The sequence below is a fragment of the Gouania willdenowi genome, chromosome 12 (genome assembly GCF_900634775.1).
Source record: "Gouania willdenowi chromosome 12, fGouWil2.1, whole genome shotgun sequence".
In the NCBI taxonomy this organism is placed as follows: Eukaryota; Metazoa; Chordata; class Actinopteri; order Blenniiformes; family Gobiesocidae; genus Gouania; species Gouania willdenowi.
The window spans coordinates 20934561-20940560 of NC_041055.1; positions in this window are offsets into that span (position 1 = coordinate 20934561).

The following is a 6000-nucleotide window of genomic DNA, read 5'->3' on the forward strand; positions in this document are numbered from 1 at the left end:
TATTTTTAATATGTTGTCTCAAACAACATCACACATCGGTTTCTCTTTATTGGTGGAAAAAAACAATACCAATGTCAGGTTTTATGACTGATATTGGCCAGTAATATCGCCCATCTCTACATTTTAATGCTGTCCATGAGCTTTTTCACACCCTGATGGTTATCTATTTATTGTCAGCTATTGCATTTAATATCTTCATAAGGCATTAAATGCAGCTTTACCATCCCTCAGATCTGCATTTTTTTTCTTCTTCAGATTATAATTTTTCCTCACGCAGTGTGTTTTCCTGCTCAGACATGCCAGCCCATTTACAGAGAGCATGTCATCGCATGTAAGAAGACATGATTAAATGCACCAATTAGGGCTGCATTGATGCCTTTCTATAGGATGAGCATCCAAGCACGCCTGCAATGTCATCATCTGCATAATGAGAGGAAAGAGTAAACAACCTGTGACAATCTGAGCAAAACAACGAATATGGTAAAGTAAAATAAGGTAATTTAGGATGGTTTGGTTTGTACCCGAAGGGTACAGACTGGTTTATTGTTATATACATAAAGTCACATTGCAGAAACTCAGAAACAATGCACTTGAATGGTTCTATTCTGTCTGCTTTGCTGCAGACAGACATGTGCACGAGTTCCTGTGCTCATGTCTATTCAGACCCCGCTGTATGAGGGAGGTGTTAATTCCTTTTGAAGCTTAAACTGCTTAATTTCCACCTACTCCAATAATCATTTCATCGCTGCGAATGGAGGCCTGGTGCACTTAGATCGTTGTTGCATTCAGCACTCACAGCAGGTGCAGAGCTGGCTTTGTGAACGTGGTGAATAACACAAGTGAAATAAAGACTTTTGCTATACTCAGCAGGAGGGTGTGGAACATACATCGCAAATCATTTGATATATTCAGAAATTTACATTATACATTTTTGCTTAGATGACAAGCAGTTGTTCAGGAGATCCCAGATCCCGTATACTGCTGTTGTGTCTCAGGGCAAAACATATATGCTCATATAAATATGGTTGTACGCTGTTTAGTGCAGATTGGCAGCCAAGCTTCGGTCAGATTTAACTAGACGTTGATTTATTATAGTCATGTCGTGGAATTGTTCTCGTGCTGCCTGTGAGGCTATTGTGGTGCCAATGCAATTTCTTTTAGATGTGTAGGCCTTCATGAATAATTTCAAGCAGCATATCCATGTGTTGAGTCACTGTTTGGTCTTTCAGGCCTGAGGTATGTGTTCTAAACGCAACAATAAACAGATGAACGGGTCAGCGTTCCTAACGAAGGGGTATTCAAGGAGGTTGGACTCTCTGGATTTGTCATAGCCACATGTTTTAGCAACAGCCGACAGAGAAGAGATAAAACTGCACCAGTAAAACATGAACTAAATCAAAGTAGCTGCAGTTTGCAGTGCAGTTACAGTATGAGAGGAAACAATACAGTGAATGTGATTTTGTTTTTACACATTATGACGTTTTGGTGATGTAGTTACTTGAAATATAATCTGAAGTGTTTTATTTTGAAAAGTAACTGGATATTTTATTGCGGAGTACATGCTTAATTTCCTGTTTTTAACTTAATTTGCCTTATGCTGATTAATGCGTCGTGCTCCGGTGTCCTGCGTATATCTGGCGGAGGGCACCAGACTGTCGCAGCTGGGAAGGAGCAGACATGGTGGAAATGAACACATAGTGGAAACCTATCAATGTAACACAGCGGAGCTGCATCCAGTGGAAATCGGGGGTCAGCGGAAATTGAGGGTCAACGGCCAAGCATCCCCTCTATAGTGGTAGCATTTTGGAGCATGGAGGATGGCCACAAGGTTTTTATTATTAATATGAACCTAACCACTAGGAAGGAGTGTCATGTTTTTTTCTGCAGCCTGTGCCTTCTCCTCGCCCTCCGCTGTCTTTTCTGTTCCCGGTGTGTTGACGCTGGAGCTGGCAGTTCCTGTTCGATGGTTCATTGCTCAACTAGTCTGGGACACTCTGATGGTCTATCCCTCCATTCTGTTCTGATCGTCCTTCTGTTCACTAACTCAAACCAGTCCAGGCAGATATCTGCCACCTCTGAACCTGGTTCTGCCGGAGATTTCCTCCTGTTATAAAAACAAAATAAGGGAGTTTTTTCTTCCCACTGTCGCTAAATGGTTGTTCATGTGGATCTTGTTGGGTTCTTTTTTTCTTTCTATGAATTTTATATTATTAAGCGCTTTGAGATGACTTTGTTGTATTCTACACTATATAAATAAAGTTGAATTGAATTGAATTATAAGTGTGGATATGAATATGAACTGGTTTTATTACTGTACCCACTTTGATGTGCTAAACAAGAGCCAGGGATGTAGGATTACACTAATAATAACTTTACTGATACAATGTTATACAATAGCTTTCATTAGCCGAAAAAAATAGTGAGTATTTACTGTAATGATTCATTTCAGAAAGGTTTTTTCTTCATTTTCTTTCACTAGCATTCATCACTCGCAAACACAGAAATAATAGGATAACAATGATGTTACAAGGTTTAAAGGTGATGTTTGTATTTACTATTTAGTGTATTCTGTCAATTACTGTCTAGCATTGTGAGTAACTTGTATTATGTTCCATAGACACACTTTGCACACATTTCTTTAGCATAAAATAACCTACACTCCTTTAAAAATGTGTTTTATGGCTATCAAGGGAAACCATATTAGCTGACTGTGACAGAGATAAGTTCAGAACTAGAAAGATTCTTAGAGCAGACAGATAATGAGCTGAAAGATTTGATTTGTTGAATTTGAAATAGGGATTGGACGAGACGTGCAATGTGAATATTAACTGTAATATTCACAGTAAATGGATCAAAGATGAGGGAATAATCCTCTGATGGTGGGCGTATAGTTAGTGACATAATTATATGTAGGTTTGTATTTATTTGGAAATAAATACAGTGAGTTTTTTCATTCTTTAGCAGGATACAAGCTGCCTCCACAAATATGATTGTTTCATTTTTTTATTTTATTTTTATTAGTTTGTTTTGGCAAATGTCATTATGATGATCAAACAGCACAATAAATTGCTAGTATTTATTTATTTTTTCATCCATTTTTGTACTTATATTGTCACAATACTTAAAGGTTATCATAGGGATTGACTGTCTTCTATGACAGCATACAGTGTACAGGAGCACTACTGAATAACCACACACTGTCTCCACCTTGTGTTGAAGAGTTGGAGGACTACCACAGTGCCCCACACACTAACAGGATTTCTGAAACATTACAAGTCTTTTAATGATTTTACTAAGAATAGAGATACAGCATTTGCAGTTGCAGGATTGTCAAATCAGTAATAAAATCAAGAGATCAATTCAATTTGGTTTCTTATTAAACTGAAGGTCAGTGAGGGCAATGGGATTTTAAAGGTTTTCGGGAGTTAAAGTACATGCAGCAGCTTAAGTTTTAAATCATCAACCTTAGACCAAATTTGGAATGATAAATGCTCCAAATTACTCTCACAATTTGATGTGGTTTAATGATAATTCTTGTGTTATTCTTCTTTTTTTTCCCATTACCTGTATGTATTGGACTTTGCAGATGTGTCTGAGCTTGCATGAATTTTCTTGAGGTTTCAGATTTCCTTAAAGTCCAAAATTGTGTGGATTGAGTGAAAGGATGCATGTGAATGAGTTTTTCTGTCTCTATGTGTTGGCAGTAGGGATGCACGATATTGGATTTCTGGCCCAACTCATTTGGTCCATAACTGATACTGATACTTTTTAGACATTTTTTGTACTTGATTTTATTTCACTTTTGAATTTTATATCGCTGTTTTTTATATATTTTTTATATTTTTATATATATTTATATTTATATTATATTTCATTTCATTACATTCCTAATGTCTATGGCAGTGTTTGTAGACCTTGGATTCACGACCCTGTAATTTCTAGAATTATATGCAAATTATAATTCTGAGCTGATAGATGTCAATATAGATGCTTATCTACTGTATGTATATTTTTTCCTTTGTGCATACTCAGAGCTCTGTTCCCCCAGTGTTGTGTTTTCCTCAGTAAAGTTCACAAATCATGTCTTGTTCTGACAAGAGATTTTCTCTCAATGTCTGACAATCTCATAACAAAGTCCTTGCAGGTGTCCTGACTGAAAAAAACACATATTTCCTCCCCCTCTGCTTTGTGATTAGCCAATAGCAGCTGTTCTGATCAGCTTTTTTTTTTCATTATTCTATAAGAAATATGTGCTGTTACTGTATGATTGCCACTTTTTGTGAGTTTATTCCAGAGCTCCACAAAATATCTTTTGGTCCATTTTTTGACTTTATTTCATCAGACATATAGTGTATGCTCGAAGATTTCCACAACAGCCCCATGTGGGGGTCACAAATAAAATGGGGTTGTCTGAATGTCTAGTAATTAGTAAAAATAAACAAATATCTGAATAACATTATATTGTTTTGAAAAGGTATTATTTGTTTTCAAATGAAAACAGCACACACAATATCAGACAACTGTATTTTATACTTTCTCAAGTATAAATCCACACTATAACAAACTTTAAAAAATTAAAAATAATTCCAGAAAAAATAATGCGGATCGACAGAAATTTGTGATATCAAAATGGGGTCACGATTCGTAATAGGTCTGGTCTATGGGTTGATCAAGGAACCAACCCCATTATTTTATTGTTTGATTATATTTTCGGAATGGCCCGATAAATCTACTATCAACCAATAACGATAATGGGCCAATAACATAGTGCAGTGGAACAGACTTGTCCTTTTCAGGGTGTATCTCGCCTTAATATTATCAAATGAGATGGGTATCCTGCTGCAGGATTAAGCAGACAGAAGATTAATAAAATTAATGACAACATTTCTTACCTATAAAGTTGTGCAAATACTCAATGAGTAGCAGGCTTAGGAATAAGGTCGATCAAAGGAAAGACTGGGGGGAAATTCATTGGAATATGGATGTACAACATGATTTGACGTGGACGCATGCAACAGAAGAAAGATTGCCACATAGTGTTGTGTGAGTTCTCTTTGCAGGTCACTGACACTCAGTTCACATCATCAGCAGATGGATGTTTGCTTGCTCACATGTTAAGATTCATTTGAGAAAGTTCAACAAAAATGAGTTAAAACCACTGACCCATAACTCCTTAAACCAGACCTTCAGCCCTCTGTCTAATTTCATGCAGCCCCCAAAGTAAAAGTACAAAATGACAGAGAAATACACAAAACAAGAACATATTATATATATATTATATATATATATATATAAAACACAAAGAATTCTAACATAGCAGGAAAATACAGTACAATACAAGAGAAAAACCCAGAAAACACTTGAAAAACACACAAAACTACTATCAAAAGCGACAACAGGAATACACAAAATTACTCATAAGAATATACAAAATTACAGAAAATGACAACAAAAGTACATGACGAGAAACATGTTTTTCTTTTCAAGAAAGGAGAAAAACATGAAAAATAACTCTGCACACCCACAGCACTAACAAAAAAGCAAAACAACAACAAAAAACACAAAATGACAGCACAAATATACAATGTGACTCCAAAAAACACATGTTTTACAGGAAAAACACACCAAAGGACAACAGAAATGCACAAAATGCCTCACAAGGAGCAAGACAACAACAATCATGCACAGAATGAGATAAAAACACACAAAATTACAGTATTCAAAATTACAGTCTTTCCTGTATTAATGCTCAGATCACTCATTATTATAATTGATGACAGGAATGTTGATCATGTGGCCCTTCTGATCAAACAAACACATTTTTGTGGCCCCACTGTGATAAAAGTCGCCTACTTTCACTTTAAACTATATACAAGAAGTGGTTGGTGTTTCCCCGTAAGTCATAAGACTCCCTGTCATTTGTTTTCAGATAGAGGAGGGGTAGCACGAGCAGATAAAACCCTCACTGAGCAAAGATGCAGATTAGTCTGTCAGTGTGTC